Source organism: Protopterus annectens, chromosome 7.part0 (assembly GCF_019279795.1).
Source record: "Protopterus annectens isolate FY-2018-M chromosome 7.part0, PAN1.0, whole genome shotgun sequence".
NCBI lineage: Eukaryota > Metazoa > Chordata > Ceratodontiformes > Protopteridae > Protopterus > Protopterus annectens.
Window position 1 is genome coordinate 1,361,629,676 of NC_056739.1, and position 25,452 is coordinate 1,361,655,127.

General features: G+C 42.4%; 1 protein-coding gene across 5 annotated transcripts in view; it reads left to right on the plus strand.

Annotated features, from left to right (window-relative positions):
• The window catches only part of ZFAND6 (zinc finger AN1-type containing 6), a 1,173,263-nt gene that overhangs the window by 1,080,949 nt on the left and 66,862 nt on the right, over window positions 1-25,452 (plus strand). The window lies entirely within an intron of this gene.

Sequence of the window (25,452 nt, forward strand, 5' to 3'; positions counted from 1 at the left end):
GGATCACATAACATCTTTTAGTTATGTACTCACCATAACTTCAGATGTTTGGGATCCATCTCTACATTCCTGATACCACCCTCCTTCCCCTGCCTTGCAGATCAGAAGAGATTGAACGGTTTTGAGCTCCACTGTTTTATCTTGTTTCATCTGACGATGTTATATAAGCAGGGTATGCATGTGTGCATGTATGCGGACAAACTAGATCTGGGGGACTGGTGGTGGTGCATCCTGGGATATAGTAAGCTCAGCCAATAAGAGACTTCGCTCTTTGGCATAAGCGTGCCGAGTCGGAGCCGAGGGATCGGCTCCGAACCCATCATTCAGAATGTAGGCGAGATGGATCCCAAACATCTGAAGTTATGGTGAGTACATAACTAAAAGTTTTTTTCCACTCAGAATTCTTGATTAAGACTCAGTAGAAAGCATGTTACCTGAATTTCCCTATCAATGATTCTCTTTTTCTGAGACTATTTTCAGAATGTGCAAGTGTATTCAGGGGGAAGGCACCAAGGCTTCTCAGTCCCCCAGAAAATACTATCATCTGTTGCAGAAGTAATTTCCAGAACCTTTACCCATTTCTCCAGTTCTTTCTGCTCTGGAGGAAGTTTCTCACTGCCTGCATTTTTCCTGATGTTAATGTATAAAGTTACTCAGTCTTAAGTTTTTATACACTCTTGCCAAACATGACCCAGCCGCTATAGCTTTAGCTAATCCAGCTGCTACCAAACATTTTAATTGTAATCCTTCTTTCCACAAGGGTGGTAAAGCAATTTTTAAGTTTGGGGAAAAGTGTTTGTTTCTGCAACTTTTTAATAATTGAGTTGTCAGGCTCATATCTTAAAGTTTATTGTGACTAACTGAAAATATGAGAAATGTTTTACTGCATTTTCTCCCTGTGAAGACAAAGTCTGCTTTGTGTGGTTTGGTTTCTTTTATTTTTAGGTCACTAGTCATTTAAAGTGTGTTTATGATTGTATATAGTACATCCAGTGAAGCTGCCAGTGGTATTGTGTTGAGGAAGATGTTCTTCGTGTTTCACTGTTGCAGTCATCACATTTGGGTTATCTGCTTGCGGTAGCCTTCAGTCGGCCTGATTAACAAAGTCTTGGGTCCTGCGTTGGTTGCTGTCTCTTCTTCCATGTCGTCAGGGGTATAAAACATGCAGCCGACGCCATTACACCAGTCTTTCTTGCCGTGCGGTGCCCAAAGCAGAAGCAGTTCGCAAGTGCCAGTCGACCGACTCCTGAAATTTTTATTTTAGAGTTTCAGAACCGAAGTCTTCAACTAAAAGCTAAGTACCCCATTGGGGAAACTTTTTCTTGCTCTAAACCAGTGTCAGTAAAAGTAAATAATTGCATTTCTTGTGGAAAGCAAATACCTCATAAAGATTTTAATTTGTACTGTATTCCTTGCCTAGGCCCTGACCACGGCATCCTCGCTGTTAGTTTTGTGCCTTATTTAAACCAAGAACTATCTGTCGTTGGAATATTTTCGCTTCTAAATATTTTGGTGCTCCGCTCAATTATCCTGATATATCTTCGGTAAGCCATCCGACTACCGACATTCCGAAAAAACGCAAAGATAAAGACAGGGACAGGCTGCCTAGTTCCAAAACTGCCGGCGACGCTTCTCCTAAGTACTCAGTGAGGCGCTTTCGCAGCCCCTGATACCCGCTACTTCAGATTTGCAGGCCTCTGCTGAGACCCATTCAGAGTCCGGTATGCTGCGAGATGCTTCAACTGTGGAACCTGCGGATGTCTCTACACTGGATGGGTTCAGAGCCGCTGTGCAAGCACCGGCTTCTGAGGGTGTATTCAGGCCTACTGACTTGCATATTAAACCAATGCCATCTTCTTCTTCTTCTTCAAGGCGTAAAACTCGAATCATGCCTAGAAAACTGACACCCAGACCACATGGTCAGGCCTCTTTGCCTAAAAAACAAGGAAGAATGGCTGAAGACCTTATTACTTTAATCAGAGGAAGCCAACCTTCCCCTTGTAAGAGACCTAGGACTGAGTTTGCTTATGATACTTCTCACCAGGATTCTGAAATTTTTGTTTCCTCTGATGACCAGGATTTACCCTTATCTACCTATGAGGATTCTGATGCTGAGGACTCTATTCCCTCTGCTCCCCCCCCCCCCCCAAGAGGATTTCTCTTTTGGTGAAACCTTGCATACTCTCAGGGAGCATTTTCATTGGGGAAAGTCAGGATTTCTCTGATTCTAAAAAGAGGCTTAAGGATTTCTTACTCCTGCCCCAGCACAGGCCTTTAGCTATACCTCCTGTACTGGGACATTGTTGATGATGCCTTTTCTGAATCTATCTTGGCCTCTGACTCTTTACCTCCTGCTCCCAAAAAACCTGATGGATATTACAGGGTTCCTGACTCTCACAAGTTCCTTTTCAAAAATCCTACTGCGGATCCTGAAACCATTTCACAGGGACCCAAGGGCATTAAAGCTACTACTACCAAAAATCCTACCCCCTCTGATAAAGACTCCAGGGCACTGGATAGATGGGGTAAGAAGGTATACACTTCTGCAGCTTTGGCCATTAGGGCCTTGAATTGCCAGTTTCATGTGTTAAAGTATCACAAGCATATTATTGGATTGCTTAAACAGAAAATGATGTTGATTCCTGATTGTGCTGAAAATAAGATTTACAGGATTTAATGCATTCTGCTGAACAAGTTGGTAAACATACTTTGCAATGTGGCTTTGATTCACTAGAGGCATCTTGCAGGGCTGCTGTAACTGGGTCTGTACTTAGAAGACATGTTTGGCTCAAGGAGCAGTCCTTGCCAGATCATGTTAAAGCAAAATTACTGGATGCTCCCTTAAATCAGGACCGCCTGTTTGGCAAAAAGGCAGAAGACGTTCTTAAAAACATGGAGGAAAAAGCCAAATCTATGCAAACTGTTAAAGATTTTCTGCAAGTACAACCTCCAAGATTTAGTAGGCATTGGCCTTCTAAGAATTGGTCCTTTCCTGCCTCTTTCAGACCTTCTCAGTCCAAACCCAGAACCAGCAGAGCACCCAGGCTTCAGTCCCAGGGGATGCACAGGACTAAGTGTGTGTGTGTGTGTGTGTGTGGGGGGGGGCTCCACTTCCATATCGGGGAGTAATAAAACTCCCCCTATGCTAAACTGTCTCAATGACTTCTTTTTAAAACTTCCAAGCACTTCTCAACTGTCTGCCCCTTTGGGGGGAGATTGCACTTCATGCAAAGAACTGGGACTCGTTACCCAGGACAAATGGGTTTTAAATATAGTGTCCCAAGGATACAGATTTCACTTCCATATGTTACCAACTCCAAAAGGTTGGCCAAATGTACCTCCAAATCAGTGGGCAGAGGCGCAAAAGCAAGTACTCTCTCTCTTAAGCATAGGGGCTATTCAGTTGATACCAGAAGAGGAAAAGTGACAAGGTTTCTACTAGAGTCTTTTCCTGGTACCCAGAAAAGACAATTCATGGTGTCCTATTCTCGGCCTGTCTACTCTAAACACCTTTTTGGTGATTCCAAAATTCAAGATGCTGACTCTTCACCAGTTGCTTCCTATGCTAGGCAAACATGCCTGGTTGGCAACACTAGATTTAAAGGAAGCATACCTGCACATCCCAATCAGGGAATCTTGCAGAAGATACCTACGCTTCAAAGCAGGCTACACGCACTATCAGTTCTCTGCACTGCCCTTTGGCTTATCTACTGCACCCAGGGTATTCACAAAGTGCCTAGCTCCAGTAATTGCATTTTGCAGGCAAAGAAATATTCAAATATACCCATACCTGGACGATTGTCTAATTCAGGCAGAAAGCCAGGACATACTTTTGAAACATCTGGATTTTCTACAAAGGGTGCTAACTTGTCTGGGGTACACCATAAATGAAAAGAAATCACACCTGGTACCCTGTCAACAGATTATATTCCTGGGAGCAAGCTTGAATTCAACTTCCCAGATGCCTTTCCTCAAGCCAGAGAAACAAATTTGTTTGACAACCTACTTCAAACAAGTGGCCACAAAACTTTATCTGCAAGGCAAATATTACAAGCCTTAGGGTTCATGGCCTCCTGCATTCTTCTAATTCCATATGCAAGGCTGCATCTGAGGAAACTACAATGGTATCTAAAAAGCCTATGGTGTCAACATTCTCAGGATCTAGAAGCAATGATTCGTGTCATACCTTGCCTACGCCTAGAGTTCCTTTGATGGGCAGAGGCCTGCCACCAGAACACGGGACTACCATTCACACTACCCCCTGCCACCCAAACCCTAACAACAGATGCATCAGACTATGCATGGGGGGCTTACCTGGCAGGGAAGTGCATTCAGGGCAAATGGAACCCAAGTCAAATGCACCTGCATATCAATCAAAAAGAAATGTTAGCTGTACAGAATGCTCTGACAGCCTTCAAGGACCACACTCTTCCAGGACAATTAATGGTAAAGACGGACAACACCACTGTTATGTGGTACATAAACAAGCAGGGGGGTATGCATTCTTACCCCCTCTGCAGACTAGCCATGGCATTGTGGAACACAGCCTTGAGCTGCAAAGTGCATCTACTAGCTCAATTCCTTCCAGGAAAACTAAAGACACTGACAGATGAACTAAGCAGAAACCTCATGGACCCACACGAGTGGAAACTGGACCCAAGGATTTTCAACATGTTGACAAGCAAACGGGGGAGCCCAGATATAGACCTGTTTGCCTCCCACCAGAACTATCAATTGGACAAATTTTGCACAAGGACTCCCCACAGATAAGCTTGGAAAGTGGATGCTCTGTCCTTCAGCTAGAAAAACCTATCAGTTTATGCCTTTCCTCCTCTGCTTCTGCTCTCCAAGGTACTACTAAAGATCAAGCAAGACAAACCAAGGATGATTTTGATTGCACCAGACTGGCCACGCCAACACTGGTGTACCCCCTCTTGTGCAGTGTGTCACTGTTGGCCCCATGGCACCTGCCTCAGACTCCTACCCTGCTGTCTCAGCAGGAGAACCAGATTTTGCACCTACAGCTTCAAACACTGAACCTAGCAGCCTGGCTAATTACCTAATCTCTCCTTTACCATCCGTCAGTAAACCAGTGATGGATGTCATTTTAGAGGCAAGGAGGCCGAGCACTAGAAAATCTTATGCTGAAAAATGGAAAAGATTCTCTGCCTGGAACCAATCGCAAGGGATGAGCACAGCAGTGCCCAGTTTACCTCAGATTTTACAATACTTAACTGAGATGCTTCAAAAGGGCCTGTCTTTTTCCTCAATAAAAATCCACGCCTCAGTCATTTCAGCGCATTATAACACAGAACCTCCCCTCTTCTCTCATCCACTGCTCAAGCAGTTCCTTAGAGGGGCCAAACATTTAAGACCACCCAGGAGAGCTCCAACTCCAGCCTGGGACCTTAACTTTGTATTGGAGAAACTCACCCTTCCTCCTTTCGAGCCAGCTGCTTACTGCAAATTTAAAATTTCTTTATTGGAAAACAGCTTTCCTTTTAGCAATCACTTCAGCAAGAAGGGTATCTGAATTATAGGCCCTTATGGCAGTGGAGCCTTTCATCATCTTTCATGTGTACAGGGTGTCCCTCAGGACCAATCCCTCTTTCATGCCCAAGGTGGTATCCAGTGTGGCCCTTAATCAGTCCATTCATTTGCCAACCTTCTTTCCTAATCCACAGAACAAAGGGGAACTGATACTGCACTCCTTAGATGTGCACAGACAACTTAGATTCTACTTGGACAGGACTAAACCTCAAAGGAAATCTGAACAACTGCTGGTGGCATGTGCTGCAGGGACAGAGGGAAAGGCTATTTCAAAGCAAACCATTTCTAAATGGATAGGCCATTGCATTCATTTCTACTATAAGCACATTGCAAAACCTATCCCACAAGGGATCAGACCCCATTCAGCCAGGGCTGCATCTACCTCTACAGCCTTTCTCATAGGTGTACCTGCCAGGGACATCCTAGAAGCTGCTACCTGGAGTTCTGTACATACTTTCACCAAGCATTACCATTTGCCAATTTTCTCTAAATCCAGAGCGGGCTTTGCCACTGCAGTCTTACAGGGCCTTATAGCTGGTCCTAATGCTATCTATTTTCCTCCTCCCATCCTTAGCTTTGTGAGTCTACCCAAATGTGATGACTGCATCAGTGAAACACGAAGAACATAGTACAGTTGTGTACACTTACCATAAATGTAGATGTTCGAGTGTATTCACTGTTGCATTCCTGGTTACCCTCCCTCCAGCCCCCTGACTTCTTTTGGCTATACCTCTTCTCTCCTTTACTATGGTTAAAAGCTTTTTGGTGTATTTGCTTTTTTGTTAGAGGTATAACCTTGTATATTTATAGATTTAATTGCTTCCCATTAGGGAGGCACCTGACATTTGGGGCAAGAAAAACTGATGTAATGGCGTCGGCTGCATGTTTTATACCCCTGATGATGTGACATCACAGAAGAAGAGACAGCAACCGACGCAGGACCCAAGACTTTGTTAATCAGGCTGACTGAGGGCTACAGCAAGCAGATAACCCAAATGTGATGACTGCAACAGTAAATACACTCGAACATGTACATTTATGGTAAGTGTACACAACTGTACTTTTTCCTGGTTTCATTCTCAGAACCTCCTAGACCTAGAGGATGTAAAAATCTGCTTTTACATTCACCTTTGGATAGAGAATTTGGTCCCACTGCTGCAAAGTTCATCACAAATGTGTTGAGAAGGTGAAGCTGATATACAGGGCATCTCACAGATTTTTCTTATCCCTCCCCCTCCAAATTTTCCAGAGGCTATATTGCTCCCTTGTCCAACTGCTGCAAGAAACAAAACACAAACAGTCTCAACAGTATACTGGTAAACAGACAAAAAACAATGGTGAGGAGGCTCCCTAAAAGAAAGCAGGAATCCCACAAAACAAAGGACAGAGGGAAAAAAAAGTCAGAATGAGTATGTAAGGGGCCTTGTTCCAATTCCCACCCTTGCAGTCTCTTATCCGTTCTAGAAAGTCAGATTCTCCCTTTCTCTCTCTTTGACAACAGGTTGTTTCAGACAAATGGGTTCTGAGACTGACTCAGTTGGAAGAGATCCCTTCTTTTCAGGGAATTTTTCCACATTCCCAGACCAAACCACATCTGTTCCTTCATGTCCTACAGCGCATGGTTTATCAGGAGGGAGTAATGTAAATAATTTATTTTTCACAGTGATGAAGTGGTTTCTATTCAAGAACATTTCTGAAGCCAAAAAAAAAGAAAATGCCTGGAGAATCAGTTATGGACCTTTTTCTTAAACCAGTTTGTGATAGTGCCCAAGTTCAAGATTGCTTTCAAAACACAGTCTCTTACCCCTAATTCCCCATTTTTGATTATTTGGTAACCTTAGATTTAAAATATTCTTATTACATTCCTATCCATTAAGGCATTAGATTTTTCTTAAGGTTTTATGTGTCTGGATCTCATTATCCTTCTCTGCCGTAGCCTTTGGGTTATCCACTGCCCCCAAGACTGTTCACAAAGTGTTTAGCTCTAGTTGTACCACATTGCAGGCTACATGGTATCCACATTTTCCATATTAGATGACCTGCTTATCTATGCAGACTCTTTTTCAAAGTGTCAGGAATCTCTCTCTCTTTTCCCTGAGAGGTCTCATATGCAGGCTGACATTCCAAGAGAATCTCAGTACAAAGAGCTTTTCTTCCACAGGAAAAATAAGTCTATATTTAGATCTATTCCAGGGTTTTTCCCCTGATCCCTCTGGTTATACACATACAGCCACTATGGACTGGGGGTTAGCAATGTCTTCTGCAACTGTTGGGGTCCCCTTAATGGGCAGGGGAGGGAATACCTTAGAATTCTGAGTCTCCTGGACTCTATGATTCTCATGATACCCCTTTTCAAGACTCTACATGAGAAAGATACAATGGCATGTGAAGTCCATTTAGTCCCAGCACCAGCACCCATTATCTTTTCAGATTCCAGTTCTGGGATGTGTGAGAAGAGAAATCACTTGGTGAAGACATCAAGTACCCTGAATCCAGGTTTCTCCCCTCCTGCTCTGAAACAACCAGTCACCACAGTTATATTGCACTTTGCTAGGGGAATAAAAGTGCAAGGTGTCTGGGACAACAAACACGAGACACAAGCACATAAATGTAAGGGAGGACAACAAAGACAGACGCAAGCACATAAATGTGAAGAAGTTTACCATTATCAAGGCACTCAACTCTGTAAATCACCTTTGGTCCCCAGCACCACTTCAAGTTGTTAGGGACACTACCACAGTGATGTGGTACATAAAAAAGCAAGGGAGGACCAGATCTTTCTTACCTACTTTGCAGACTAGACATGTTATCATGGGATACAACTTTACAGCAGATTCTCACTTTACTTCCTACATTCGGTCAGAGCAAAATTATGTGGCAGACAAAGCTGGGCAGGACAAAGGCAGACCTACATGAATGGAAACAAGATCTGATCCATTTGTGGGGAGTTCCTCAAGTAGGCCTTATTTGCCTTCCCAATGAACAATCAGCTGGCAAAAGTCTGCTCCAAGACATCATGCAAGAAGGCATGGAAGAGAGATGCCTTTTCCTTTCCTTGGACAAGAATATTCATGTATGTTTTCTACCTTTTCTGATATTCAAGGTAATTCTGAAGACTCAGAAGAAATCCCACAAGGTCATTGTAGTGACTTCCTTCTGACCCAGACAACGGTGTTTATTCCTTCTTTTGGAATTGGCCAGAGGCAATTATGAACTTGTTTACTGAGGATGTGCAGCAGGTATTAATGTGGGCAAGAAAGTCCTTTGCTAGAAAATTATATATTAGTAAAAGGAAAATGTTTTGTAGTTGGTGCTAAAAACATAACCTGAACCCATTCAGAGTAGTGTTTCACTTGTTTTACAATATTTGTGTGAGTTGCTTTAATATTTGCCTGTTTTACTCCTCTGCCAAAGTTCATTTGTTTGCCATTTCAGCATCTCTGCCTATGGATCCCCCTTTTTCAAGGCATTCCCATGTCAACATATTTTTTAAAGGTTTTTTTGCATAGAAGACCAAGAAAACCAGCGGCTCTTCCCTGGAACATTAATTTTGTGTTAGAGAAGCTAACACTTGCTCCATTTGAACCAGCTCATCTGGCTGATTTGAGGCTCTTAAGATGGATCTGTTATTCTACCATCTTTATTAGTTCATAAGCACATTGTTTTAAACCCCTAATGTTGGTCCTTTGTCTTGTTTTTCATTTTGTTTTAACTCATCTAAAATGGTGTTGAGACATGGGGGGAGGATGTGAGAATTCTGCAGAATGTCCTGATTATTTTAATGAATGCTAATGCAAACTCTGTTATTCTAATATCTTTCTACGTTTATCATAATAAAGTTTGCAACTATCCCTGATGTTACACCTTTGGTCTGCAGTTATTTTCAGCTTTGGAATTATGCTGAGAGGTTAAGAGTTTGGTAGGGGCTATGAGAATGTTGCACAATGTCTTTGTGTACTCTGTGTGACTGGCTACCTTGATGCAGTACAGGGTCTTGTCATAATGTAACATGGTATTAAATGCCAGTCAATGTGTCTGTGTACCTCTGTGCATGCTACCTTGCTGTGGTACAGGTATCTGTCATCCTGTAACATTGGTACTAAATGCCAGTCAGTGTCTGTACCCTGACACTTCAAGTTTTTTAATGGTCAGACTGTAGTAACACTATACAGTGATCGTTAAATGGTGCTGAATGAGCTTGACAGGGAAAGGGGCATGACGACAATGTGGTCACACTTTATATTCTACTGGGCAGAGCCCCCATCTTGAAACTTGCTGGGAGGCCCCCAAAATGCTAGAGCAGGCCCTGGACTTCCAATGTTCAGTAGTAACTATAGGTGTAACATTAAGGACTCCCCCAGATGGTTCTTTTATTGTGAATATCTTCTCCACCAGTCATATGGTGACAGAATAAGCAGGCTACCTGAATGTCTTCCTGAATATGTGTGTATTTTTCCCCCTGCATGACAAGTTTGATTTTGAGTCTTGTTTTTGCCAGTTCATATTCTCTTAAATGATCCAGTCAATTAATTTCAAAAACAGCAGGAATGGAATGCCGCAGCACCTTTAAGACTCCTCCCAGATTAAAAAAATCTTGTAGTTTCATACGTTTTCAACAGTTTTGGTACTGTTGTTCAGCTTTTGATTAAAATATTTTAATTGGTTCTTCTGTTGGGTTCGATCTTTGCAATTTTTTCTTTTGCAGACAGTTTCTGTGGCGGTAGACTAATTATTTGGCTTGTTCCTTGTCATGGCAACAGCCAGCAGATTCTAAAGCTTCAGGGTACCTTCCATGCACTCAAACCATTAGGTGGCTCGAGTTGAGCTGCCTAAAAAACAGGTTTGATTGCCAAGCCCTTTTGCTAATAGAGCACTCCTCTGCAGGCTTTGGAGGGTTGACATTTAGCTGGCGCTGTTCCTTGCTGTACAAAAGTTCTTTTTGGGGAAAAAAAATCCACATTTTAAATTTATAATTAAAATGTCCTTTCCTGGTTCAGAAAGTTTTCATCTAGGAGTCTGCATTTTAAGGGACTGTCATGAGACTTAGCTGTACTTTTAAATGGGAGCACACTTTTTTCTGTCAGTTTTAAAGTTGATCTGATGATGTCCTTTTCATTCATCCTCGCATATGGGTCTAGGATTCGATCCTCTGATCCAATTTGGCCGCATTCTACAAGATTTCGGATCTAAGCCTCTCGCTCATCCATCTACCCATGGTGCTCCAGTCATCCCCAACCCCTCTCAGATTTTGTTTGCCACCATAGCCGTCAGATGGACAGTCCAAGCTCTCCAGAAAGAATGTCTTTATTGAAATAATTTTGCAAATTGTATATCCTTTTTTTGAGAGTACATTTTCTTGTTTAGTGTTCCTTACTCCTCCCTCAGCTTTTTCACTGGCGTTAGGGATTTTTCCCCCCTTTTTAAACCATTTCTATATCCCCTATGTGCTTGAGTGTGGTATTTCTATAGGGAAGCATACAAGCTTAGTTTTTTGATAGTAGTTTCTATTTATATCATTAAGGTAGTTTGATATTCATATAGTTAAAATAGCTTAAAGTTTAATAGCGTGGTGTTTTTTTGTGTTGACAAGTTTACTTTACAAAGTTTCGGGCTTACCAGTACTTTTCTAATATGGTTAAGCTGTTAGTTGTTAAGTACCAGTGTTGGACAAGCCTGAGAGACTGGATTTAAAAAGTGCACTTCTTGTGGACATAAGATGCCCAATTCTGATGTCCACAAGAAGTGGGTATATTGCTTAGGAGCAGCCCACTTGGACACTTGCTCCATTTGTGCTACTTTCAATCTGAGAGTCCTCTTGGACCACCAAAATAAGCTTTTTACCTCTTGGCGTTCAGACCCCCTGAAAACAGTCTCCGACAGTCTTGGAGCCAAGAAAAAGGCATCGGAAGACAGTGTTAGCTTCTTACTAGAGCTTCGGATCACACCCCTTTGGATCTGGTATTTATCAGGCCTACCACGGATTCTATATCTTCCTTGGATCCGACAGTCTCTGCTCCAACCACTAGTTCTCCAGTACTGTGTCTCGAATCGTAGCACTTCTGATCTGATGACCAGAGGCCGCACTACTGATATAATTTTCAGATCAATGTCACCAGCTCTATCTGCTCAAATATTCCAGACTCCATCAAAGCACTCCAGACCACCTTCATCTGCCTCGTTTGTCTTCTTGGAGTTACTCAGAAGCAGACATGGACAGGACGATGCAGAGATTCTTAAGGGCCCAAATCCCGATGGGTGGTCATACCAGCTCAGTTTCCTACTGGATCAGTGAGCTCAGCAGCCAAAGAGATCCTCAACGTTGGATCCCCTGGATCCTAGATCTCTGAGAGGCTCTGTCTGATCCGAGGAAGCTCCCTTCCTCTGATCTGGCCGTGTGCCTGACAAGCGCTGTTTCATTGTCTTCAGATTAGAGTGGGTCTCTGATCTGAGAAGTTTGCTCTGGGTCCAGGGAGACGGGGTCAGATCCTATATTATCAGATCTGTCCCTTCCCCTGGGTGCCTTGGCCCTGGACAGCTTGGATCTGATTTTCTCTGGTTGGTGCAGATCAGAAGCTGCCCCGACTTCCCTTCCGTGGTTGCTTCAGCTGGGGGGGGGGTCCCCAGATCTATCTGCCTTTTGTGTGATAGAAAGCCCTGTCCTCTCTAATCTTGGATCTTAACCCCCCCCCCCCACGGCCAATTCTCTCTCTGCTGCTGCTGGTCAGCCAGTCCCAGGAGGCTTCCACACATGTTTCCCACAGGAATTCCCCACTTCTTCCGACACCTCCGTGGAGCAGCCCACAGAGGCGGTACCTAGGAAGAAGACATGCAAGAGGAGGCACATGGAGTCCCTCATGGAGGACACTGACTTTGAGGATGAAGGATCCCCCAGATCGCCACCTGACAGTAGTTCACAGACATCATGGAAATCCTTAGAATATAGGTGGCTAGTCTTCCCAAACCCCTCTGAAGAGTCAGTGTTGCTGGAGGCTTTCTCATTTATGTCTTGGGTGACCCCCCCACGGATGAACTTATCAACCTAGTTTCCCACTAGGCTTGGAAGGAACCGGCCACTGTTGAACCTGTCCCCAAGCATCCAGATAAGTTTCTGTCCCCTCCTGATCAACTTCATTGGAGTAAGGGCATTCCTGTTGATGCTGTGGTTGTGGCAGTGGCTAGATGAAGGGGCTAGCGAAACAAAAGTCCCACTGTCCATCCACCGAACAGCGAGTCCAGAGCGATGGACTGATTTGGAAAGCACATTTACACCTTGGCTACTTTTGCGCTGAAGTCATTAAATCACCTGCCACATTTTTCTCCTTTGCAGAGAGATTTGATTAAAGAGCTTTCAAATTCTCTCGCTGAGTCCATGTCTGCAGAGGACTTCCAGAAAGTTTCTCTTCATCTGGCCACTCTTCTGTCACCAATTCGTAGATGAGGATAATTTCCCACACAGCAGAAGGCACCTCTTGTGCAGTCAGCTAAGGCATAGCCGTTAGGCTACATGCCTGGATGTGGCTTTGCAATTTCACGGAAGCCTTTAAGATGTCTTTCATGAACGCCCCATTTGATGGATTCTCTTTGTTCGGGGCATCAGTCAGAGACTCTTACCCTCAGCGAGCAGGAAGGAAAGACCCCTGTCTGCTGTGGGAATCAAGTTTTCTACCCCTCAGCGAATGTTTTCTAGCAATCAATAAGGTGGTAAGAAAATGTGGTTTCAAAAATCTCATTAACCTTTTCAAGAATCATGGGGAATTCTTCCAGGGGGCAAGGGGGGGTCTGTAGAACTAGGGCTTTAGGAATTCCCTTTCCAACAAGCCCTATCAGCACTCCTGGAGCGCTGCCGGACTGTTTGTCTCTGGAGGCAGTCGGGGGTTGTCTTTCCCTGCACCTAGATGCCTGGACAGATCTTACAAACAGTGACTGTGTGCTAAGCATAATATCCAGAGGTTATTACATTCCCTTTTACCTTTCACCTCCAGGGCCAAGGAGGACACTCCCTAATGTTGCACCCAGTCAGAGGGGTATGCAGCTCAGTCACCCAAGACATCCCCACTAAACAGTTAGGATTCAGAACTTAAGCCTGCTTCTTTTTGGTGCCAAAGAAAATAGGGGACCTAAGACCAATTTTGGATCAATCTGAATCATTATGTAAAGATGTCAAAGTTCCGAATGTTTATGGTCCAGTCCATCCTGCCTATTCTGCACAAGGATGATTTGATGTGCTTTATAGATCTCCAGGAACGTTCTGTCACATCAAAATAGACAGGTGCTCCAGGAGACACCTGCGCTTTCAGCTGGTAGCCAATCACTACTAATTCAGAGTGCTGGCATTTGGGCTCACCACATTTCCCTGGGTGTTTACTAAATGCATGGCAGTGGTAGCAGCTCACCTGAGGCTCAAAGGATTCCAGGTGTTTCCCTGTCTAGACGATTGGCTCCTTACTCCTCCAACCAGGCATCGACTGATGCAAGCCAGGGATTATTTACTTCAGATCTTCAAATCCCTAGGAATTGCAGTAAGTCTTGCAAAATCCAAACTGGCTCCTGCACAGAATCTGGAGTTTATAGGAGCTTAGCTGAATACCTTAACACTAAGTGGCTTCACTACCTCCTCACCGAATCATATCCTTAAGAAATCAGGTGCAAAACCTACTATCCTTACTCCCCACCCTCACGAGATTGGTGTTACGGACTCTTGGATCAATGTCAGCTGCTGTTATTCTAGTCCTTCTAGCAAGATTATTCATGGACCTTGGCAGTACAGTGGTCTATTCTTTATCTGGGCAGACCATTCATCCCCCCCCCACCACCACCACCACCAAATAACCACGGTGACCATGGATGCTTCCCATTTCAGGTAGGGGGGACATTTCAAGGGAAAGATGGTCTAAGGCACGTGGTCCCCCTCAGAGACCTATTTGCATATCAGTGTCCTCAAGATGAGAGCAGTCCTACTAACATTGCAAGCTTTTCAGGATATTCTCCCTCATGGGACTTATTGCTATTCATAAGGACCACATATCAGTAGTCTGGTACATCAACAAACAAGGAGGAACTCATTCCTACCCGCTATGCATAGAGACCATGAAGGTCTGGGATTGGGCTATATCTTCAGACTGCTTTTTACTTGCAACACACATACCAGGGAAAACCAGGGTACTAGCAGACAGACTCAGCAGGTCCATTCTGATTCCTCATGAGTGGTCCTGTAATCAGTCAGTAGTGAACAGAATTTTCAGCTGTTGGTGCCAACCTGTCTGCAACCTTTGCACATCTCCCTCAGCAACAAATGCAGCGAGTACTTCGCACTGATCCCCCCTCAGGGGGAGTCACTGAGGGATGCTGTGGTTCACAGTTGGCTCACGAGTCTCCTCTTTGCTTATCCCCCTCTCCCCTTGGTCCCAAAGTTTCTGCGGAAAACAAGCAGGATGAAGAGCTCAGTCATCCTCATTGCCCCCTTCTGGCCTAGACAGGTGTTCTTCCCCTTCCTATGGTCTCCACTCAGATATCTTGCATGGGTACTGGAGCCCACTCAAGTCTTCCTATCTCACTCATCAGAATCCCATCATCCCATTCTCCACACTCTCAAACTGACTGCATGTTTTTTTCAGTTCCAGTGATAGTAAGACAGTCCAGGCTTGCTTCCCCAGTCCGCAATATTGTTTTGGCTTTCCACAAGGCTTCCACTAAGAAGTTTACAAAAGTAAGTGGAAAAGATTCTCTATCTAAAGAGAACATTGACCCTTTTTCAGTGCCCGCTTCAGCCATCCTTCTTTTCCTCAGTAATCTTTTCAAAAAATAGGGAAAAAAAGGAGCTAGTTTTCTACCATTAAACTTCAGCTAGCTGCAGTTTCCAATTTTCATGCAGGAAATTAGTCTTTTTTTCTTGACAACTTCTAGGTTATATAAAGCTTTCATGAAAGGAAGTTTTCTTCTTAGACCTCCCATAAAAGATCTTTCTCCCCCTTGGGACCTCACATCAGTCCAGGGGTTGACTCAGAACCCATTTGAACCTACAAACAATTGTGATATGAAACATCTGGCTTGGAAAACAATCCTTTTGTTAGCCATTACTGCACTGAAAAGAATTTTGAAGTTACTGGCCTTATCAGTGAAAGCCCCCTTACATTCTCTTCCATAAAGATAGAGTATCCTTATTAACCAATCCTTTTATGCTTAAAGTTGCAACAGAGTCTAATATTAACCAGTCCATACAACTGCAAGTGTTCTTTCCATCCAAATTTTTCAAATAAGGGCAAGCACAAGCTGCACCTCTTTGATGTTTATAGACAATTATGCTTCTTTTTCCACAAACCAAAACAGTACAGGAAATCTGATCAGTTTTTTTGTATCCTTGTCTCCTAACCACTTAGGTAAAGCGGGTTCCTATCACGTAGTCGAACTTTTACAAGTTCGAACCACATATGGTCGAGACCATACGTTCGAATTTGTAAAAGTTTGAGCATTTGAATGGAAATCTCCATTAGCGGAGGTTTCCATTCACTTCAATGTGGTGCGATCTCAGAGTTGGTATATTTAAGTAGCGGGGGGGGGGGTGCAGGGAGGCTTGCCCCACCCTGCTTACAACACTTTATTTTTTTTTATTTTTTATTTTTTTATGTAGTCGAAGTTCTGCAACTTTGAACATAATGGTTCGGCCATTAGGTATTCGGAGTTCCAGAACTTCGGCTGTCTGATATAGACCCTGGTAAAGCAGTTTCCAAAATTACTCTCACCATATTGATTATGGATTGTATTCTGATTTATTCAAAAAAAGATTTAGAATTGCCTCGTTCCCCTAGAGCTTGTTGTACTAGGTCTATGGACACTTCACCTGCCTTTTCTTTTAGAGCTTCAGTTGATGACATTTGCAGTACAGCCACTTGTTCAAAGACTCGTACTTTTGTTACCCATTACAAATTAGACATCTCTAGAAACAGAGCTTCCTTTGGTTCATCAGTGCTGTATCATATCCTTCCAAAAGGTCCACCTGAGAGTTACATAGCTGGCAACTCTAACCCATATATGAACAAGAATGAAAAGGAGAACATCAGATTTCAAAGTTATGTTCTTACCATAACTTGGCATCTGTGTTATCCATTTTCATTCTTCATCACCTTCCTTCCCAACCTTTCCCCAGCCTATTACTCCGGACTCCTAGATGTTATAGGAACCCTCAGGTTCCTAGTTTGATCTTCATCTAAATTTATTTTGTCTGGGATATGGTGATCATGATCAACCTATCACAATAGGGCAACAAATTCGATCTGAGGTGTTGGGGATGGACTGAAGCATTGTGGGTAGAGGGAGGAGTATGAGGCTTGGATCTGAAATCTTGTAGAAGTTGGCCGAATCGGATCTGGGGAATGGATCCTAGACCCATATGCAAGGAGGAGTGACAATGGACAACAGAGATGCCAAGTTATGGTACGTATAGTAAAAGTAGTTGAAAACCATTTGTTTCTGTGAAGAAACTGATGATCTTGCTTTGGGGGGCTGACGGAGTGTATTAAAGTGCTTTTTACTGTGTTTGTATTACGGAAAAATGGCCTTTTATAGTTTTTAATTTTTTCTGGCTTATGCTGCTTATTTTGCCTGGGAAGAGGCACCATTTTCGGCTTGGCCACGGAACAAACTACTGGTCCCATGGTAGATTCTTCACCCAGCCATAAAAAGAAAAAGTTAAGTAAACAGCCTTTGCCACCACAGCCTTTGCCACCCACATGTGGGTGACTCAGCTGTGGCCAAAGTTGTTTCTAATCACTCATCTTTTACCCTGGATCTGCCTGATGTGGCACCCACAGCCAGTATTGTCCAGGTGTTAGCCATGTCCTCTGCAGCTGTTGAGGGTTCCCTCTGTGGGAAAGGGAGAACCACTCTTGTGAGTCCTAGGAGAGGGAGCAGGTAAGTCTTCCCTGTTTAATCAGAATGTTGTGCCCCTCCCTGGTGAAGCTGCTATTAACAACCCTGTTTGCCCCATTTTTCCTGTCAAAAAAGAAGTAGAAGGCTAAACTTGTATCTGTTCCTGCTGAAATTCCCCTGATAGGAGTCTTACTAGATCTGGTATAGGGTCTGATTCAGGCTACTGATCCTTCTTATAAGGTAGTTTCTGGTAAAAGAAAAAGGGATGCCTCTTTTCCCTGAAGAGTTTCAAGATTCTGAATCTGGTCAGGAAGACAAAGGGAGAGATGCAGGGTTTTCTCCTCATATTTCTGGTTAAAATTCAGAGGAGAGCACAGTATCTGATTCTCACTGTGGGGATTTCTCTTTCTCTGAGACTGTTTCTAGAATTTGCTAGTGTTCTCAGTGGAAGAAAAACAAGGTTTCTCAGTACCTAATAAAACACTGTGGGCAGTTACTCCGCCTTCACCCACTCCCCCAGTGTTGTCCGCATTAGCGGATGTTTGTTACTGCCTGCAGATTTCTTAATAGTCAGCCTGCTGCACCTAAAGAGACAGATAAATTGTGTAAAGTTCCGTAGTCTTTTAAGTTACACATGTATCCTAAACTTGACCCAGCAGTTATAAGTTATAACTTTAGTTAATCCTAGTGTTGCTAAACATTTAATTCCAATCCTACATTTTCTGACAAGAGTTGGGAAATAATCCATAATTCTAGGGGGGTGTATGTTTCTGCAACTTTGATTTTCAGATTTTTGAATTGCCAGGCTTGTATGTTAGTTTAGTCTGACTAATTTTGAAGGTATAAGGAATGTTTATGTGCAGTTTCTTGTGAGGAAAATCTGCTTTAAATTGTTTAGATTCTTCCATGTCACAGGTCACAACTCACTGTATAAAGTGCATGCATGCGACAGATACTTCCAGGGCTATAGCCACAGGTACTGTTTGGAGGAGCTTTGCCTGGCTGCATTCTCATAACCTCCCAGATGACGTGAAAATTGTATTTTAAATTTCCCTTTGGATAGAAATTGTTTTTGGTCCTGCAGTGGTTATCAAAAAGTGAGATGAGAGGGGTAAGCTGTTACTGGTGCGCTCTCAGATTTTTCAGACCTCATTTTCCAAGGGATTCTGTAATACCGTGTCCAGTTTTGGCAAGAAACAAAATAAAAGTCTCAGCAAATTGCTGGTAAACAGATGTTTAAGAAGCAGTGGCAATGGGGTTCCAAAAAGAAGACAGGAACTCCCCAAAACAAAGGAGAGTCCAACAATTTAGCATTCCTTTTTTAAAGGAACCATGCCCCCCCACCCCGCCTGTCCCTCTTTCCTCCTACAAAGTCTGAATATCCACTTCTCTCTTTGGTAGCAGTTTCAGACAAATGGGTTCTGAATGTCATTCATCAAGGTTTACTGATGGCAGTGAAAGGAAGTTCCTCTTTTCCAAGGGGTAATTTCTCATCCACCAGACTAGACTCCTTATTTCAGCAGCTACCAACACACACAAAAATTTTAGAATCTCAGCGCCTTGGTCAAAACCTTCAAAGGTACTCTTTGAAGGTTTTTACCGAGGCACTGAGATTCTAATAAATTTGTGTGTGTTGGTAGCTGCCGGTTGTTTTTTCTTCTTTTGGGATTTGCCTTGTAGTTATTTTAGACTCCTTATTTCCCCTGTCCTCCAACATATGATGTCTTGGGGAGTCTCAAAGTCAGTTCCTCGTTCTTAGTTTGTGAAATGTTTTTATTCAAGGATATTTAGCGTCAAAGAAAAAAATGCTTGGAGACCAGTTCTTTCCTTCTTAAACCAATTTGTGATAGTGCTCAAGTTCAAAATGCTGTCACTTCACGTGTTATCTCCTCTTCCTCTTTGAAGTTTTCTGGTAATGCTAGATTTAAAAGATGCTTATTGTCATTTCCCTATTAATCCAGATTTCAGGCATTTCTTAAGGTTTTGTGTATGTAGATCTTATCAGTTCTGTACCTTACTCTGTGGACTATCCACTGCACCAAGACTGTTCACAATGTGTCTAACTCCAGTCATAGCTCATTGCAGGCTACAGGGTGTCCACATTTTTCAATATTTAGAGGACTTGTTTATCTTTGAAAAGTGTTTTACAAAGTGTCGAATCACTTACTTGTGTGAGAGATATCTTGCACCAGCTGTGATTCTAAGAGAACTTTCAAATTTTTTTTGACTCCATCATCCAGGATTGTGGTGTCTCCTAGGCATCTCAGTCCAAAGAGCTATTTTGCCACAGGAAAAATGTGTCTATATCTGGATCTATTTCTAGGGTTTTCTTCTCAGACTTGATTCTCTGCAGGATAATACCTCAGAGTTTTGGTTCTCACAGCATCCATGATTCTTATGATACCCCTGGCAAGACTCCACAAGAGAAAGATATAATGGTATCTGAAGTCTCTTCAGTCCCAACACCAACACCCATTGTCTTTTCAAATCCCAGTTCTGGGATATATCAGAAGAGAAATTTATTTATTTATTTATTTTATTTTACATTTGTTGACTGGGATAGTCTGACTGGATTCATGTCCATTTTCAGTGGAGGCCCAGGGAGAAAAGCTCCAAGGTAAGCAGATACAATAAAAACATATTGCAAATATGATGTAGACAAATCTCTAAACAGAAATAAAAATCTCTTAGTGGAGACAGCAGATGTCTCTAAATCCAGGTCTTCCCTTCTCCCCCACTCCTGGCTGAAAAGAAGGTAGTCAGCACAGACGCCTCATGCTTTGATTGGGGAGCAGTCTCAGGAGGGATAAAAGTGCTAGGTGTTTGGGACACAAAGGACGGATGCAAGCACATAAATATAAAAGAGATGCTTGCTCTAATCAAGGCACTCACCTTTCTGAATCACGTTTGGTCATCTGGACCTCTTCAAATTGTTACAGACAATATCCAGTCATGTGGTATATCAGCAAGGAAAGGGGATCCAAGTCTTGTCCCTGTTTGCAGACCAGCCATGGTAGCATGAGATATAGCTTTATAGCACAGTCTCATTCTATAAGCATCCAGGATCATTGGGTTGATTCCCTTTTGGCCCAGACAGCATTTGTTCTCCTTTCCTTTGGAAATGGCCAGGGCAGTTACCTACCACAAGCTGCCTCAAAGTATGGACCTACTCACAGAAGAACAAGAATGTTTGATGCACCCTGACCCAGTCAGCTTCAGCTGACTTGCCTGAATGTGTTAATTTCCTTTAGGCACCTGATCACTGAGGACATGCAGTAGACATTAATGGAGGCAGGAAAGTGTATTACTAGAAAAACACATATTAGCAAATGGAAAAGGTCTTCTAGTTGGTGCCAGCAACATAAGCAGCACCCTTTCAAGGCTAGTGTTGCTCTGGTTTTACAGTGTTTGTGTGAGCTTCTGTCCTGTAGTCCTTTCTTACTTCACCATCCAGATTCTTTTGGTAGCCAATTCAGCATGTCTGCCCATGGATCCCGGTCTTTTACTGCATTCTCACATGAAAATGTTTTTGAAAAGGGTTTTGCACAAGAAACCTCCAAAAAACGGCTTCTGCTTGGGGTCATATTTTTGTGTTAAAGATGGTAACACTTCATGCATTGAACTAGCTCATCAGGCTGACTTGAAATTCTTAACAAGGAAAACTGTTTTACTGATTCCTCCAACCTCTGCAAGAAGAGTATCTTGAGTTGCAGGCTTTTATGGTGAGTCAACCCTATGTCGTTTTCCACAGATATAGGGTTTCTTTGAGAGCTAATCCTTATTTTATGCCTAAACTGGTATCAGAATTTACTTTGTCAAGCTACATCTCCGTTATTTTTTTCCTGGACCCAGAAATGAGGGAGAAAGGATACTCCATACGTTGGATATCAACAGATAACCCTGGTACTATCTTGATAGAACAAAATCTTTCAGATCTTCCGATCAGTTGTTCATTTTTCATGAAGGTAATAAAAAGGGGCAACCTGTGTTTAAACAGGCTATTTCCAAGTTGTTGTCTCAGGCTATTAACATTTTGTTATTCTCACCACTGTTCAGTGCAGAGTCAAGCTCATTTTACCAGGCCTTGGCTTCACTATGATGATTTGGAAAGGATTGGATTTTTGATGTATTCTAGAAGTATAACATCTAAAAGAAACCTCCTGCATGAAGGCAAATGCACGATTCAGAACAACAACAATTAAACAAAAAAGGTTGAGCCAGCATACTGTGACCTGAAAATAACTTTTATTGTTATTGAACCATAAAAAACAACAAATAACCAGACCGGTTTCGGCCGGACAATATCACAGCCTTCATCAGTGTAAAACAAATCGATCAAGTGTTGTTATTTAAATATACCCATCTTGAAGATCATTGTTTCTTCCTAAAATTGTTCATTTAAACCAGGTGGGAATAATCCCCCTAGTTTCACAATCCACTTTTTTCCTTTGGAATTTAAAATGGAATGCCAGCCTGTCTTATTGGATCTGTTACCTTTTATAATGTCAATAACCATGAAAGAAAATTTGTCAGTTTGATGTACCAAATGATGTTTATAAAGTGCATCATTTGCCTTTTTGTTCCTAATGTTGCTAATATGTTCTGATATTCTTAATCTAAAAGGACGGGAAGTCTGTCCAATGTAAAATGAACCACAAGTACATGTGGCCAAATACACTAGCCAATCACTACTACAATTGGCAAAAAAATTAAGGTCATAAACCAAGGCACAATTTCTACTGGAAAAATGTTTCGATTTACGTACTTTATCACAGTTAGTACAATGGCCGCACGGAAAACAAACAATCAAAGGATCCCCCATCAGTGTAGTCTGTGAATATTGAGGATGGTTATTCACATTACTATGTTTATAATGATTGAAACAGGAACTAAGATTTTTCCCTTTACGAAATGAAAATAAACATCTGTCTGGTATAATGCTTGCCACTTCATGATCGCATTGTAAAATATTCCAGTGTCTGTGCACACTTTGAATAAGAGTATCAGAGTTCCTGGCATAGGTGGTTGCAAACGTAATGGGTTGTGGTGCAGTGATAGTATGATCTTTATAAGTCAGTAATTCCTGTCTATCAAGTGCATTGACCCATTTACTGGCCTTCACCACATGTCTCATGCTGTATCCCCTAGATTTGAACTTACTGGTCAAGTTCTTCCTCTGTTCCTGAAATAAAGAATCCTGAGAACAAATCCGTTTTATTCTGATAAATTGTGATTTAGGAATATTTCGTGCAATATGTGGCGGATGGAAACAGGACACATGGAGGACGGTGTTGTACTGAGGGTACTTCCTGAATACTTCTGTACCTAATGTATGATCAGGTAGTCTGTTGATTAATACATCCAAAAAAGTAATAGTATTCAAGTTATAATGGACAGTAAACTGCAAACCCCATATGTTGTTATTCAAATAGGATATAAAGTCAATTAATTGTTCTACCTCACCCTTCCACACCATCCAACAGTCGTTCAGGTAACGTCTCCAGATATCAATGTGTTCAAGAAAAATATTGTTTTGGCAATCATAGATGATAAATGTTTCCAGATAGGCCATGAATAAATCTGGGCAGACGAAGCTGCCATTGCTGTGCCTTTCGTTTGCCAATAACAAGTATCTTGATAGAAGAAGACGTTGTTGGTAAGAACATGTTTTGCTAAACCAACCAGAAAAGAATTAAAGTCCAGTTGATATAAGCCCGCCACATCCAGTCAGTAAGCCAAGGCCTCCAAACCTGCTTGATGTGGAATGTTGGTATTTAAAGCACTTGCATCAAGCGTACACATGAACCAACCAGGTTCAAGCTGAGTGTCTGAAATGATTTGTAAAAAATTGGTGGTGTCTTGCAAACGTGATCGTACTAAATGCAGTAAAGGCTTCAGATGTTTGGTGAGGTATAAAGACAATGGTTCGGTAATATACTCTTTCCCTGATCTTCAAGATGGGTATATTTAAATAACAACAATTGATCGATTTGTTTTACACTGATGAAGGCTGTGATATTGTCCGGCTGAAACAAGTCTGGTTATTTGTTGTTTTTTATGGTTCAATAACAATAAAAGTTTTTTTCAGGTCACAGTATGCTGGCTCAACCTTTTTTGTTGTATTCTAGAAGTAGCGACTTGGTCCGGGGTACTAGACTACGACAGCAGTGATCATTTGAAGATCTATTGTCGACTGTACTTTCCGATCATTATTTTCTTACACAGTGATAACAAATGTAGAGGGACAGGTTTGAGAAGGAAGTTTATTCAGTTACCTTGTCCTTCAGGGATATAAATTCCCAAAGTCCAATAACTAAATTCCTTCTGGCTGTCTTGGACCATATGGGTCAAACGATTGGGCAGGTCATGGATATAGAGCTTAGGAATAGTTTGTTGGAACTCACTCAGACAGCTATCCAAATGCTGAAACATTCCATCAAGTATAGATCTGATGCTGTAGATGCAGCATATGTAGCTCCACAAACACTGGCACTGGCACCCATCCCACACCAGCCCTCCCTCTGCTACATCACCAAAGATAGCAGGCAGACATTCCTTATTCCTTCCCACATGGGAAAGCATCACAGCAGATTCTTGATTTCTAAGAATAATCAAAGAAAGGCACTGCTTGTAGTGAGCCAGACAACCACATCTGTCAAGGATCTTTTAGGTCACAAAATAACAGAAGAATCTGCTTACACCCATTTGTTTAAGGCGTCCTGTCTGATAGGGCCATACAGGAGGTACCAACCCATGAGCAAGGCAAGAGCTTTTACTTTGAAATGGTCCTTTTTCCCTAGTAGAATGGTACCAAGAGAGGTCCATATTATGTTTACCAAGCCTTGGTACCCTCATGAAAGTACTGAAATTCAGGATGTTAACCCTGTTTGTTCTACTGCCCCTTTTGCACCCAGGGGCTCAGTTGGTAACCCAGAAACTGAAAGATCCCTACTTTCACATCCCTGTCAACAGAGAATGTGACTTTTCATGAGATCGCTTGCTGAGCAATGGTATTTTCAGTTTACCTCATTGCTGTTTGGGCTCACTTTTGGCTCAACAGTATAACAGGAGTGGTCACCAAATGTGTAGCCTGATCTATTGCCGGCTGCAGTTGCAAGGAATCTATACTGAATGTAATGCACCTGTCTAAAACATATCACTCAACTTGAGAGATCTAAGATATTCATAACTGAAAAGGTCAGTGGCCTCAGAAATCTTGGCACCTTTAATGTAAATCTAGATAATTGGATGGGCAGCCTTAAATTCTTCCCCAGTCTTATCTTTTTTTGTTCTGGAGACCTCCCTGAGCTAACCTAGAGGGCACACACTGCTTCCCAGTTTCTCCTGCTTTTTTGGGTAGAACTAACTTTCAGCATGCATTTATTTCAGGTTTTGTGAGTACAGCTGTTGATGACAAACTCAGTCATAGACACACACACACACACACACACACACACACACACACACACACACACACACACACACACTCGCAAATGTGGAAAATATGAAATTGTAGCAGTGGAGTTACTGTATAAATATTTACTATTATGATGGGTATACTCCCAGAAGTGTACTGTCTGTATACTTTTTTGATGTGGGTGTTAGTTTTTCCGTAGTCACAGTGCAGGTTTCCGTAGTCACAGTGCAGATTTCAGCCATTTTTGATGTAGCTTAATCTCGTAGGAGGAAGAGTACTGTCTTGGTATTAAACTGGTTAAGCAGCTCATAAAGAGTTTTCTTACATCATTATCCACCACTGAACCACTCTTCATGAAACTGGAGTTTAACGAGTGGTGTACAATGGTGGCATAATCACCCGCTCAAGGCATCTCAGGCTCTTCAGCAACATAAATAAAGCATGTTGGAGGGACAGGTATCTGTCAAAGAGAATTCCACTTCTATGGAGCAATCTCCTACTCCTCATAAGTACTTCTTACTGTGTTGAAATGTAATTTGGCCAAATGGATGGGTTAACCTCAAGACCCGATGTACAAATTGGTTGGTTTAACTGCTGGGACTTTGATCCGACTCTGATTT